Genomic DNA, 15,906 nt, shown 5'->3' on the forward strand with positions numbered 1-15,906 from the left:
ACATCGGCGGTACTCCCGACCGCGTCTCGGTGGATCGACTCAAGCCGGCCCACCTCGACGTGGACCACCCACCGCCGGTGGCTCGGCACCCGCGTCGGGGCCGCCCCCCGGCGGGCGGACCCCCGGCACCGCCCAGCACCGCCGGCACGCCGCCCCCCGGTCCGGCACCCATCCCGGGTACAGCCGGGGGCATCCCAGCTGGCATCCCTGCACCCCGGACGCCGCCGGTCGCCAGAGGGCGCTTCGGCCGGGTGATCCGTTTGCCCCACAAACTGGCCCTCCAGGTGCGCGGGAATTCTGGGGGGGGCACGTGTGGCGGACACGAAAGCCCACTGGCGTGGTGACATCATTCCGCGCACCAAGTGGGCGGCGGCCACGCCCGAGGGGTCGGCGTGGCCTCAGGATATACACCGGGCGCGCAGCCCGGAGCGCGCGTGCTACAGTGAGCTCTTTTAATAAAGACTCTTAAACTCACCGCATTGTCCGCTTCCTTCTTGTTGTGCAAGCAAGCGCGCGTAGCACCGCGCTTCAATGTTGAGCATACGGAAGAAGAAGAAGAAGAAGAAGAGGCTGAGGCTGAAGAAAAATACATTTGAATACACACGGACGTGGACGAGGTTGACATTTTCAGATGCTTTCTAGTTTTATTCAGTAATGCTGATGTACAATACTGTGTTGCAGAACAAAGCAGTTTCTTGGCACAGGTTATACTGGGTGGTTTGCCATTGCTTTCCAGAAGTTGTCAGGGCAGGATTTTGGAATTTGTCCATGGTGCCGGCGATAGTTTGACCACTCTTCACGAAGAAGACCCTAGGATATTTTACAATTTACATCCACCAACTATTGCTGGCAGACGGGACGCCCAGTTTAACGTCCATCCGAGGGACGGCACACACATTGATGAATCATTCTACCTGTGAAACAACAGGATGGAAATTTATAGCTGGGTCGGGATTCAAACCCGGGATAGACAGATTAGAGGTGTGTGCAAACTCGTAATACTATCATTATTAGGAGTAATGCATTCGCCAGGGAGTAATGCATTCGATCGTGTCCGTGTGTGTGTGTGTTCGTGTGTTTGTGAACAAGATATCTGGAAAAGTTCTGAACGGATTTGGATGAAAGTTGGTGGGATGATTGCCCTTGGGATAAGGAAGAATTGATTAGTTTTTGGTGAAGCTCAGGGTATTATTCCAGATCCAGGAATTTTTTGAAGGATTGTTTACCATTGGAAGATAGGGCTCATTTTTTTAAACATTATCTTCTATATATTCTATATTTAACATTGTGATATGAAAATAGTTTTCATATTTGTTGTAAATATAGTTTAAACTCGTGGTTATGCGTTAGAGCGGTGAATTTTGTTAGCAGCGTCGTCTTCAAGGTTTTTTTTTTTTTCTAATAAAGACATATTCTGTCATTTTAAAACCACCAAAGTGTGTATTCGGTTTCCCCGTTACATAAAATGTATCGTTTGATACGTGCAATGCTTTAAAACTTTTTTTTTAACCTCAGAAGAGATAACATTTACCTCAGCGAATGTCAATCTCGGTGTCAGTATTTGATGAACTTATAAAGACTTAGGTGAGTTATAAGTGTGACAAGCATGTGCACGGGATTCTTCCCAGAAGAATGAGTGGTCGCATTGGCTTGTACGACTTAAAATGAGCGAGTTTTGTTTTGACGTTTGGGCCAGTTTTACATGTTGTATCCCTAAGGAATGAAACGAACGTTTTCCTGGCTTACAATTTTATTTGAAGTCACACATGCCTCAAAATACACTCACTTATATGGAATTGAACGCTGAATCCGAAAATGTAAGTGAAATTGCCTTGTTTTTTTTTTAACATTATCTTCTATATATTCTATATATATATCTGTGCAGTGTCTGTCTTGTGTTGTCTTGTCTTGTGTTGTCACTGAACTACTCCCTCAAACTTTTGTGAAATCGTACTATTCCAACTTGACCCATGGTGGGAGTTTGCGCTCTACTGAGTGGCGTTCTAGTTACCTTCGCAAAAGCGGAAGGTTATGTTTTGATCGCTGTGTATTTTTCCAGCCTGTATTCATTCCAGGTGAGTGAACCATCATTTCTGGCCGTATTCGTTCCAGGTGAGTGTGGCATCATTTCAGCCCATATTCATGCCAGTTGAATGATCCATCATTTCTGGCCGTATTCGTTCCAGGTGAGTGTGGCATCATTTCAGTCCATATTCATGCCAGTTCACGAGCCTCGATTCAGTATACAAAAAAAAAAGAAAAAAAAAAGAAAAGAAGGTGAATGAGCCATCATTTCTGGCCGTATTCGTTCCAGGTGAGTGTGCCATCATTTCAGCCCATATTCATGCCAGTTGAATGATCCATCATTTCTGGCCGTATTCGTTCCAGGTGAGTGTGCCATCATTTCAGCCCGTATTCATGCCAGTTCACGAGCCTCGATTCAGTATACAAAAAAACAAAAAAACAAGGTGAATGAGCCATCATTTCTGGCCGTATTCGTTCCAGGTGAGTGTGGCATCATTCCCGGTGAGTGTGCCATTGTTCTCGTCCACATTCATTGCAACCCTCGTCACAAACCTACAACAGAAGTACAGAGCGCACATCATTCGAAAAATGAATTATGAGATGCGTAATACTCGACCATCTGTTGAACACACCTATTATATATATATATATATATATATATATATATATATATATATATATATATATATATATATATATATATATATATATATATATATACAGTATATATATATATATATATATATACACACAGACTTGGCATTTAATATGGAATATTTTTTTTGTGGGGGTGAACTTACTTTTCAAGATGTCTTCGAACCAAAAGTTCATTGGAATTATGTTGAAATTATTCTAGATTTTGTTAATGTGACCTTTAAAAGAAACAAAAACCACATTTGACATTTCGAAACAAATAAATTGATCCTTGAAAGTGATGTAAACTGATATCGAACTCAATTCATGGACAGTACTGTGTTAAACTTCTGTACGTTTTCCAGAATTATCTCTTTATTTTGCACATTAGCCAAAATTTTTTTAACAAAAACAAAAGTTAAATTATGACTGGGATTACGGACAGTAAAATTACAGTTCAGTACTTCGTGTAACCCCCACGAGCATTCAGGAGAGCACGTACATGTTGAGGCATGCTGTTCACGAGATTTGCCATGGTTTGGACAGGAATCGCTTGCCATGCAGTGACAATAGCCTGCTGCAATTCACGCACAGAGGCAGGCTGCTGGTCCAAGTGGTCGATCTGACGCGTTAATTCTGCCCACAAGTTCTCTATCGGATTCATATCCGGGGACATGGCAGGCCACTCCATATGCTCTACACCACGGTCAGCAAGAAAGTGTTGGATCATGCGAGCACGATGAGGCCGTGCATTGTCATCTTGGAAGACAAAGTTTCCTCGAAAGGCTGCATGAGCAAATGGAAGCAATGTTTCTTCCAGAATGGCCCTGTACTTGAACTGGTTCAGGTTTCCATTCAGAACAACCAGGTCAGTTTTGCCCCCTGCATGAAAAGCAGCCCAAACGGTCACCCCACCACCTCCAGCTTGGACTCTTGGCACTATACAATCTTTGTTGTATGCTTCATGCACTTGTCTGTGCACTCGGACGCGGCCATCTTGACGATAGACCAGAAATCTAGACTTGTCACTGAAAATCACGTGATTCCAGTGTCCTGGCTGCCATTGACGGTGCTCTCTGGCCCACTGCAATCGGCGCTGGCGGTGTTGTCTGGTCAGGCGTGGCTTTCTCAGGGGACACCTGATACGATAGCCTGCTTGAACCAGTCGTTGGTTGACGAGCCTTATGGATACAGGCACATTTGTCAGTTGCTGCCACTCAGCCCTAAGCCGATTAGCTGACTTGGTACGGCCATTGCGGACTAACCGGTGCAGCTGGCGATCATCCCTCCTTGTGGTTCTGCGGGGACGTCCTGGCCTCGGTATTGGAGTAGGGACACCCATCTGAGCATTTCGTTTCAGGATCTTTGACACCTGACCTTGAGTGATGCCATACTGCCAAGCAATAGCACGCTCTTTCATGCCGTAATTTCGTAAAGCCACCACTCCATGACAAACAGCATTGTCGAGTTGACGGACCATCTCCAGTGGAAGCGGCAATAACTTTTGGAGACGTGCAGCAGTTGTTTTCCACTAATACAGAACGCAACAACCCTTGTATACCCGACTGTGAAGCCAATCGTCAAAAGCACCTGTCCGTACATTTTGCCACGCCACCTGTGATATAATCCTGTTGTTGACTTCTTGCTGTGACAATCAGTGACATGGTTCTTTTAACAAATAAATCACCAAAGTGTAAAAGAAACTCACCAGATTGATATACTGAGTTAAGAAAGTAAACCCAAGTCGAGAAAAAAAAAATTCCATATTAAATGCCAAGTCTGTATATCTATCTATAATCTATCTATAATTCCAGTAATCTCTGTGTGTGTGTGTGTGTGTGTCTGTGTGTCTGTGTGTGTGTTTGTTTGTTTGTCTGTGACCGCTGTTTCTCGACAACCACGGGTCCGATATACTTTAAACTTGCCAGGTATATTGCTGGGGACCCGAGGATGTGCCTTTTCAAGGTTTCATATTAATCGGACAAGTAGTTACCGAGCTATGTCCAAAAAACGATTCAACCAATCAGAGAGCAGCGAATTATCACGTGTGCCGGACGTGGCGAACAGACTCTGCCTCGGACGGCACATTTGAGAGCGTATTCATTTATTTCACGTTGGCAAACTATGTTGCCGCTATGTTGGCGTTAAACTATGTTTTAAAACTAATTAAAACTAATTTGCGATTCTTTCGCTTTCCTGCGCGTTTGTGCATGCTATGGCGATTTCTTTACCAAACTCCGCAAGCCGTTCGCTTTGGACCAAACCATTTCATGTAAATAGAGGGGGGGGGATTGTCACCGTACTCGCAAGCCGTTCGCTTTGGACCAAACCATTTCATGTAAATAGAGGGGGGGGATTGTCACCGTACTCGCAAGCCGTTCGCTTTGGACCAATCCATTTCATGTAAATAGAGGGGGGGGGATATAATTTTAGATATATATATAGTACGGGCATGCCCTAGTTCCAGTAATCTCTGTATGTCTGTGACCGCTGTTTCTCGACAACCACGGGTCCGATATACTTTAAACTTGCCAGGTATATTGCTGGGGACCCGAGGATGTGCCTTTTCAAGGTTTCATATTAATCGGACAAGTAGTTACCGAGCTATGTCCAAAAAACGATTCAACCAATCAGAGAGCAGCGAGCTATCACGTGTGCCGAACGTGGCGAACAGACTCTGCCTCGGACGGCACATTTGAGAGCGTATTCATTTATTTCACGTTGGCAAACTATGTTGGCGTTAAACTATGTTTTAAAACTAATTAAAACTAATTTGCGATTCATCGTAACTGCGATATGCGACCTTCCGGACAGTCAAATGAGGACGTCACTTCCGGACTTACGGACTCGCAAGCCGTTCGCTTTCCGTTCACGCAAGCCGTTCGCTGGACCAAACTATTTCATGTAAATAGAGGGGGGGGATATAATTTTAGATATATATATAGTACGGGCATGCCCTAGTATATATATATATCTATACACACATACATATACAGGGTGTCAAAAGTAGCGCCCGATTTCTGTTTATATATATATATATATTTCTGTCAGTTGATTGTTTGTTTGCCATTTGTATTACAGTGTACAAGAAGGTATAAATAAATGAATGACATGTTTATCTAACCATTTATTCGTTGTAAAATTATTACGGAAGTGTACCAAGCTGTTTTACTTGCAATTTTCAAAGTGCCCTCCCTCGTGATCGATGCACAATTGCAGCCGGCCATAAAAACTGGCATCCGGCCATAAAAACATTGCCTCAAAAAGAGAACCACGACCATTACAACTACAATGGGCAGGGTACAGCCCGAAGTGGAGATCGGTTTCTGAGATTTGGGACCTGGAATGTAGGGACAATGACAGGGAGATCAGGAGAAGTGGTGGAAGTATTGGTCAGAAGAAGAGTGGACATATGTTGTGTGCAGGAGACGAGATGGAAGGGAAGTGGTGTGAGAATGGTGAAGGGTAGGCAGGGACAGAAATACAAGTTTGTGTGGCAAGGGTGCCCAGAGGGTGTGAATGGTGTTGGTGTCCTGTTTTCTGAGGAGTTTGTAGACAGTGTGGTGAGTGTGACTAGAGTGAGTGAAAGGTTGATGATGGTGAAAATGATGATTGGAAAGCTCTTGGTGAACATCATCTCAGGATATGCTCCGCAGGTTGGTTGGAGCGATGAAGAGAAGGACAAGTTCTGGTGTGCTATAGAGAAGCTGATGGAAAACGTGAAAGATGAGGAAGTTGTTGTGGTAGGAGGAGACCAAAATGGACATGTGGGAAGGAGTATGGACGGTTTTGAGGGAGTTCATGGGGGTTACCGATATGGTGTGAGAAATGGAGAAGGTGAAAGGATTTTGGAGTTTGCTGATGGAGCTGATTTGTTGATTTGTAATACTCAGTTCCAGAAAGAGGATAATAAGCTTGTTACATACACGTCAGGTGGGTCGACGACAACCGTTGACTACCTGCTGGTGCGTAGGCGAGATAGGGGGCACCTCCGGGACACAAAGGTGATCCCGGGGGAGGAGGCTGTTTCACAGCACCACTTGGTTGTCTGCAACATATGGGTGAAAGGTGCGAGGAGAGCTCGGCGTGTGAAGTACCGACCGAGAATGAAGGTGTGGAGGTTGAAAGAGGTGACAGTGAGGGAGGCATTAAAAGAGAGGCTGAGTATGGTGGAGGATGATGTGGTTGAGCTTGAAAGTGGTTGGATGTCAATGAAAGATAGTCTGTTGGGAGCCGTTGGTGAGGTATGTGGATGGACAAAAGGACCACCGAGGCACTCGGAAACATGGTGGTGGGATGATGAAGTTGGAAAGAAGATTGACGAGAAGAGGAAGAAGTTCAAGGATTAATCCTCTTGTCTTGTTAAGCTGGCCGTCTCCGGTCCTGGAACTATCCCGCTCCTTTGCGGGATGAGATTGGCCAGGGTGATTGGTCAACTGTTTCCCAAATACCTTCACCAATCTCTCCGCAAAGCAGGGAGATGAGTCCCTGCTCGAACCGCGGATGTGATGGTAATTGCCGAGCGGTTTAGCAATCCACGATCCGAGCCGTTAACAAAAGGACTAAACCCAATTAAAAGCGGTTGGCCAAATCGTACCACAGGTACTCAATTGGGGACAGGACGCAAGCGATCGGATGAGAGGAACCAAAGAATAAGAAGGGTGAAGGAAGAACAAATAGGGTTTATTTACTACACTAAAAGAGGAAATGAAAGAAGGGAATATACAAGAAGAAGGAAATAAAGGACATAGGGCAAGCTTATCTAAACAGTCTTAACTTATCACGACCCCAGGACAAACAGACAGACTCACACGGAATGGTAGCTGGTAGGGGAGAAAGGTCCAGGCAGATGGTTCCAGGCGATGGGATCCCTCCAGGCTCCGGGTCCGCGGGCGAAGAACGGCAGCTAGCTTCGCGTATCGTTGGTGTGCGACCGGACCTTACATATACGAGGGGCTGGAATACTGCGTACGTATAGCATGCCGAATGCTCTCAAAACCAACGGCAGATCATGTCAAACGATCGTCCCAAGCGATCCTCCGTGCAATGTTCTTATCATTCGCCGCCTCTGCGCTGTTCTCTCAAGTTTGCCGATCATCTGCCGATCTCTCCCCTCTCTTCTGCCGATCTCCCCCGCATCTGCGCAAAAGGGCTTCGCGCTCGCGCTTTTATTACAAGCCTCGCGTATCAAGCCGCTTCCGCTTTGCTCCGCCTACCGGTGAACACGCCTCGGCCCGGATTAGTCGTGAGGGTTCATCGGTACCCCCACTCGTGACGCGTTGATGGGGCCACGCCTATGTTCCTGGCCGCTCCTCCCTTCTCTCCCACTCTGCCACGTGGCTTATGGCGGCTTGGGGCGAGCTTCAGCTCAAAGGCAGCGAACGCTGCTGGCAACTGCGCGCCATACAATTTGGAGAGGGTAAAGCCGCAAAATGAATAGGATGGGAATTTGAGAAGGGGCCTAGGTTATTTGATTAATACAACGCAGATTCAACTATTGGAAACAGATCCTTACCTGAAACACATACTAATGAAATAACTAAAGAAGAAGCCTATGGTGTGCTACGTGTTGCTCGTGGCCTAACTAGGGTGTGACCTTTGACCTTTACACCAAAAATGGGAATATTTATAGGGGATTATTTATCAGGGAATATTACAGATATTTACAAAGTGGAGGGTTCTAAAAACCACAACAATATATATATATATTATATATATAGTTGCAGTTTTGGGAAACTACTAAAAAGTAATGGCAACCACCATACAGGTCCCTTAGAATAGTTATTTCAGAGCAGACCATTATCTTAGCTCCTTCCCCTTATTTCGGGTTAGTGTGTCATGCGTTTGGGAAAGGAAAGACAGGCCCTCCACTCATAAGAGATAATTTACCAAGCAATGCACCAGACTCAAAGGCACACCATGGTGTCCAGCATCAGAAACCCACCAATCAGGGCCTACTTTACTTTGGGGGAGCTTGTGCGGTGGAGTAATGGGCTCCACCAATAGGGAGCCAGGACACCTCCAAGATTTCCCCCTCCATCGACGAGGGTGAACAAAGGGATAGAAGACATTGATTCTCTCTCGGCCCACTCAGCACGGGGTCATTTTTGTTCTTGGCTGGTCTCCCTCTCGCAGGCCTCTACACCTATGTTATTCGAGTCTGGGCCTGTCTCTTGTGCACTCACCACATGTCTGCAAAATTGCTCCACTCTGGGCCTGTCTCTTGTGCACTCACCACATGTCTGCAAGATTGCTACACTCTGGGCCTGTCTCTTGTGCACTCACTACGTGTCTGCAAGATTGCTACACTCTGGGCCTGTCTCTTGTGCACTCACCACGTGTCTGCAAGATTGCTACACTCCGGGCCTGTCTCACTCTGCTGGGTTCACTGAGCACAGCACGTGTTGTTACCGAGTCCTTTGCAATCTCCTGGTCTCGGTAACCTCCGAACCCCGAGAGGAACCCCGGCAGGAAGATATAGATGTTATTCTGTGTCGAAATCAATCACTAATGAAACCATCTATGAAACCCTCAAAGGAAACAATCCAAATCAATAAGGAAACCACACCCTTGGTTGTCAATGCACAAATATTATATTAAAAGCACACAAAAAGAACCATACAACAATGGTGGCAATCAACCCTACAATCAATATCTTAAGATGGTAACCCCAAACTCACGGCACTCCCAGGAAATGGAACCGAGCCCTCCTCAATGTCTCTATAACCCTCCAAGGCGAAGTTGATGCGCTCCGGCGATCGTTGGAACAATGTCCGATCAAGAGCAACCGAGGCGTAGACGGTCGAAGCGACACAGAAGTCACGTGGTCCAACACCCAGCAAACTTGCGGTAGAAAGGGAACTCCCAAAGACGCGATCCAGACGTGCACCTGCACCGTTCAATCAGTGAACCACAGTGCAATCTTCAGACGCTGCTTTATTGCACAGCTGTCCCCGGCAAACCACTGGAGGATAAGCCCAACCGACGCAACAAAAACCTTTTCCGATGAAGGTAGCGCGCGGGGCGAAATGGCGGACGGCCCTCACTCGAGCCAGAGCTTCTAGGCAAGGATTCTCCGGAATCTCAATGCCGATACCCGTCTACGCAGGCTCCACAATACTCCGGTGATATCACCTATCGCTCGAACTTCCTTTCAAGGACTCAAAGTCCACTCGCGACGTTCGCTCAACCACGCTCCGTACAGAGCGTCAAGACACGTCTTTTACTGTCCTCACGTCTTCTTCTTCTTCGCTCTTTTTCTCTTCCGGGTCACGATCCGATTTCCTGTCTCATTTTTACCATGAGTGCTTTTAACCTTTTAACCACAATAACCATTTCCCTTAAACAACAATACCCATAATACCTAGAACCCACAATAATAATAATAACAGCAATAAATAATAACAAGTGCCGAATCCGTAACAGTGTGCATCCGCTCTAGGCCGGACCCTCTCAAAAGCCTCTACATGTGATTGGCCTCTGCTAGCTGCCGGACTCCCTCTCGGTGCACGTGTGTTCGACCGCATCTGCCCTTATTCGAGCGGACGATCACCTCACTCTGCCTGTCCATGCTGGGATCGCCAATACCTGTTCTTGCTGCTTGGTGGCGACATCGGGATGGTTGGCGTCATGAGAAGAGGCAACCGGAACATCGTAGCCTTTGTGCGAACAGTATCAGGTTTCCTACGTTCGTTTGTTCGTTCCCCTCCTCTCCCCCGTGAAAGTGTGCTGGGCCCATGTAGTGTTTATATGTAGTAATCGTAATAAGGCGTAGAATAAGCTAAGTTCCTGCTTCTCGTCTGTTTTTCTTTCCTATTGAAATAATTACACTGTGGCAGGCACATGGGGCAATAATTCCCCGCACCAGTGGGTGGCGCGAGCGCCCAGGCGGGGAACGATGGCACATGCCCCGCCCTTCGACCGAGCGGCCACGCCCGGGGACTAGGCGTGGCCTCGGCACATATATGCGGGCTCTAAGCTCGAGCCCGCCCAGTGCTGCATTTCGAGCTTTCGTAATAAAGACTCTTTTGGTTTTATCAAACGCGTTGTGGCCTACCTCTTTGGCAAGCAAGTTGTGTGCACAGCACCACACTTCAACACTGTAAATAGTTGTAAATAAATCAAGTCGTTAAACGTTTCCTTTCTATCTGTCTGTGAAAGTCTTTTCCTCCATTGATCCGCCATTGCTCACACCCAAGTTAACATCGGCCGTAACGGAATTAGCATTACTCCGGCGGTAATACCAACATTTTTTGCTAAGCCGTCTAAATTCCCATCTAGGAACAAGGGAAAGTGGTGTACCGCCGGAGGATAAGTACGGTGCGTTCCCGATTGAGACCGTCACGTGGTACAGGTAAGCTATCGTGCGACAGTGCAATTGGTGTTCGTAGTTGCAGGTTTGCAACCTGCCGAGGTACGAAGTTATTCTTGCGCGGCAGCCTCAGGTCAGGTAAGTTCGGGAGGGGACGGAATTATTATTATTATTTTTTTGTATACAAGATCGAGGCTCGTGTAAGAGCTAACATGAATCACAAAAAGACAAACTGACACATAAAACATGTGATAAAGGGAACGGGAGACAAGATGGGGAGAGAGGGAAGCACACAAGTGCAACGGGACATCGGGAGATCTGTGGGAGGGAGAGAGCTTGGGGGAGGAGGCATGGGAAAGGGGGGTGGGGGTGGGAGAGGTATAAAACACATGGACATTGCTTGGACTTCCAGGAAAGAAGTTGGAATTTCAAAAAAGTGGATCTGGGGTGAATTAATGGGGGTAGCAAAGATCAAGGTTTTGGATGGGTGAAGACAAGAGATGATGGTGAACAGCTGTTTTAAAGACCTGGAGGGAGGAGTGGGATTGAATAGAGTGAGGGAGTTTGTTCCAGAGGCGGGAGAAAAGAGGAATGAAGGAGTGAAGGTGAATAGAGAGTCTTTATTTTGGCAGTTTAACCATAAGGCAGATAATGAGACCCAAAAGCTTGAGTGACAGAACTTTTTGGAGAGGGTTGTTCAGAAAGTAGATGAGAGGGTTTTCCAGACGATCTTTTCAGAGAGACGTAGTGAGAGTGTGAGATTTGTCAGGATTGAAAGACATGTTCCACTTGTTTGACCAGTCTGTGATTTTGTCCAGGTCTGCAGAGAGTAGGGAGGCTGCAGACTGCCGATCTGAGGGATGAGGAATGGAGCGGCAGAGAGTGGAATCATCAACAAAGAGATAGAGAGGATTTTCCAGAGAGTCGGAGAGATCATTGATGAAGACCAGAAAAAGCACAGGGCCCAGAACACTACCTTGGGGAACTCCAGCCAGAACAGGAAGGGGCGATGATATGAGAGAAATCCATTCAGGGCCACACGTTGACTATGACTAGAGAGGAAGTCCTCAAGCCATGCGTGGAGATTTCCATGGATACCGTAGGAGGAGAGTTTGGTGAGCAGAGCGGGGTGCCAGACCGTATCGAAGGCACGTGATATGTCAAGGGAGACAGCTCTGATTTCCTGTTTGGCATGAAGGACCTCCATTCATTGTTGAGACAGCAAAAGCAGCATGTCCAGAGTAGAATGACCTGGTCTGAATCCAAATTGATGATCCGAGATCAAGCCATTGGAGAACAGGAAGGATTTGATGTCTGTAGCGATGATTGATTCCATGACCTTGCTGATTATTGGGAGCAGGCTGATTGGTCTATAGTTGCAAGGATCTGTTTTTGCACTTCTTTGTGTAAAGAGGTAATGTTGGCTGATTTCCCAGCTGATGGCAGATGACCTTGAGCAAAGGAGAGGGAGAAGAGAACAGAGAGAGGGTGAGATAAAGCGGCAGAGCAGGATTTTAGAAGACCTTGTCGGTAGAGAAGGACACAGATTCCTGGAGCAGCTGGGTTCGACTGGGTAAGGTGGGTACAGAGAGAGATGGGTTCGGGACACAAGATTTTGAGGCAACAACAGAGTTGAGGCATTCGGCTTTTTCACGTGTGGAGTCAGCTCTGTAGCCGTTTGAGGTAATGGAGGGGATGGCGGGGGAACAAACACCAGAAACAGATTTGACCAGATGCCACCAGGATTTGGAGGAGGGAGACAGGTTTGAGAGTTCAGTTTTGAGAGTAGAGATATTGTTTCCTGGCTCTCCTGAGGGTAGACACACACTTGTTCCGAGCTTCATGAATGGAATTGAGATTCCCTTCAGTTGGATTAGCCTTCCATGAGGTGAAGGCAAGTTGCTTCAGGGCAACTGCCTCACCACAATCTTCAGTGTACCATGGACGGGAGGTAGGGTAAGACAACTGAAGACGAGATGGGATAAATCTGTGCATGAGAGAGAGAGCAGTTTACTTTGGAAGAATTCCCAGGATGAGTTGATGTCAGAGGCGGTAGAGATGGGAGACCAGTCCAGATGATTGATGGCTGCTTGAAGACCGTGCCAGTTGGCCTGAGTGAAATGCCAGACTCGTCGACGCTGAGGAGGCTCTCTGAGAATGGTCAGAGAGATGTCCACTTTAACAAGCACATGATCAGATGAGACACAGACACAGAAGTGATTACAACAGACAGACAGACAGACACAGAGTGATTGCCCCTGCTGCGCAGTTGACGGGCTAATAACGACGACACAAGTTGCATGTGAAATAAGTTGGTCCATCAATTATCCCTTGGCCTGTCACTCTACAAGTAGTGGGGCCAGGAAGATTTTCAGCATTGCGAATTTCAATTAGAAAGACAAAAAATAAATAAATAAAAAGTTAGTGTTGTGACATTTCGTAAAAACCCCAAGTAATTGTGCCAAGTAAGATCCAGTCATTCATTCCTATGGTACGAGCTTTGTGCTGACACTCTGATTTTACTTCATGAAAAAGTCAACAAAGAGAGCAAGTCATTATCAGTGTTTTGCATTCAAAGTAAAGGCCAAATTTGGCTCTAATGCAGCAATGTGGTCGGATATTTATGACACCATGCAGACCAAACTTTTGAGATTTCATTCTAAAAGAATTTTTATGATGCCACCGAGTTGGCACAGCACCTCTCCACACCCACCACCCCCATCCTTCCCAATAGTAATAACATCCATAAAAATAATAGCATTTGAACATCCTTTCCAGACAAATGACCAGCTCCATCTGCAAATGCTAGTCATCATTGGAACAATCTTGAAGTGAAGGTACGTTACAAGACACCAGACCATGTGGTAGGCCACATACTGTCACAAAAGCTGCAGAGGGAATTAACCCTTAGATGCAGGCGTCAAAAATCCTACATAACCGGACCCATTGGGCCTCGGAGGCCCAAAGGATGTATTCTGTAACGTTGTTTTTTGTTTTTGTTTTAAATAGATTTTTTTTCTTTCATATCCTTTTTCAATCCAAGTCGATGCTGATGGATGTGTATTTGCTCAGAAAATGTGAATCATTGATCCTATTAGTTGGAAGAATCCCATACAAGTAATGAATCTTTTCTTCTTTTTTTTGCAAAAATTTTTTTTTGATCTTGGTTTTTCAACTTTGATTCCCCTAAAAAGTTGAGGCTCATGGAGGAGTATTTGCTCAAAAAATACGATTCACTAATCCTCTTATTTAGAATGTATATGTCCACAACTGTCAAAAATCCTCCACCTATGCAGCCATTGGGCCTCGGAGGCCCCACAAATGTATCCGTGTAAAGTTTTTTAAATTTTCATATTTTTGGCACTGAATTATTTGTAACCAACCAAGTAATGAGGCTCATATCAAGAAAATAATGATATAACATAGTAGTGCAACAACATTTATGCGGGGCCTCGAAGGCCCCAGGCCTGCATTTGTGTCGGATTTTCGGGTTATAAGTGAAGAATGAAGATTTTCCCACGAGCCTGAATGAAATTTTTATTTATTTATGCCACTGAATTTTGTCTAACAACGTGAAAGTCGGTGAAAATGATGCTCAATTATACAATGGACTACAAAATGTAAATGTTTCATGATATTTGTTATATTATATCACCTTTATCTATCAATATTGTTGAAATGAAGATCAAATAGCTGTATGTTGAAATATGTTGAAAAAGTCAAAACTTTACATGGGGTGTACTTACTTTTTCACGAGACTGTATATACAGACTTGGCATTTAATATGGAATATTTTTTTTGTGGGGGTGAACTTACTTTTCAAGATGTCTCAGAACCAAAAGTTCATTGGAATTATGTTGAAATTATTCTAGATTTTGTTAATGTGACCTTTAAAAGAAACAAAAACCACATTTGACATTTCGAAACAAATAAATTAATAATAATAGTAATAATAAATTGATCCTTGAAAGTGATGTAAACTGATATCGAACTCAATTCATGGACAGTACTGTGTTAAACTTCTGTACGTTTTCCAGAAGTATCTCTTTATTTTGCACATTAGCCAAAAATTTTTTTAACAAAAGTTAAATTACGACTGGGATTACGGACAGTAAAATTACAGTTCAGTACTTCATGTAACCCCCACGAGCATTCAGGAGAGCACGTACACGTTGATGCATGCTGTTCACGAGATTTGCCAAGGTTTGGACAGGAATCGCTTGCCATGCAGTGACAATAGCCTGCTGCAATTCACGCACAGAGGTCGGCTGCTGGTCCAAGTGGTCGATTTGACGCGTTAATTCTGCCCACAAGTTCTCTATCGGATTCATATCCGGGGACATGGCAGGCCTCTCCATATGCTCTACACCACGGTCAGCAAGAAAGTGTTGGATCATGCGAGCACGATGAGGCCGTGCATTGTCATCTTGGAAGACAAAGTTTCCTCGAAAGGCTGCACAAGCAAATGGAAGCAATGTTTCTTCCAGAATGGCCCTGTACTTGAACTGGTTCAGGTTTCCATTCAGAACAACCAGGTCAGTTTTGCCCCCTGCATGAAAAGCAGCCCAAGCGGTCACCCCACCACCTCCAGCTTGGACTCTTGGCACGATACAATCTTTGTTGTAGGCTTCATGCACTTGTCTGCGCACTCTGACGCGGCCATCGTGACGATAGACCAGAAATCTAGACTCGTCACTGAAGATCACGTGATTCCAGTGTCCTGGCTGCCATTGACGGTGCTCTCTGGCCCACTGCAATCTGGCCTTTTCTCCTGACAAGGTGGAGAAGTTTCTGTCAAACCCCGACTCTGATTCTGCAACTGGACCAGACGGCATCAGCTCACGGGTCCTAAAATCCGGCTCTGCCGCTCTTTCACTCCCTCTCTCTGTTCTCTTCACCCTCTCTTTTGCTCAAGGTCATCTGCGATCAGCTTGGAA

General features: G+C 45.7%; 1 long non-coding RNA gene across 1 annotated transcript in view; it reads right to left on the bottom strand.

Annotated features, from left to right (window-relative positions):
• Window positions 1-618: 618 nt before the first annotated feature.
• The window catches only part of LOC144893015 (uncharacterized), a 60,588-nt gene continuing 45,300 nt past the window's right edge, over window positions 619-15,906 (bottom strand). The window contains exon 2 of the long non-coding RNA XR_013624179.1: window positions 619-2,577. This is a non-coding gene — a long non-coding RNA (uncharacterized LOC144893015). The remainder of the gene's footprint in view (window positions 2,578-15,906) is intronic.

The sequence above is a fragment of the Myxine glutinosa genome, chromosome 7 (assembly GCF_964187855.1).
Source record: "Myxine glutinosa chromosome 7, kmMyxGlut1.1, whole genome shotgun sequence".
In the NCBI taxonomy this organism is placed as follows: domain Eukaryota; kingdom Metazoa; phylum Chordata; class Myxini; order Myxiniformes; family Myxinidae; genus Myxine; species Myxine glutinosa.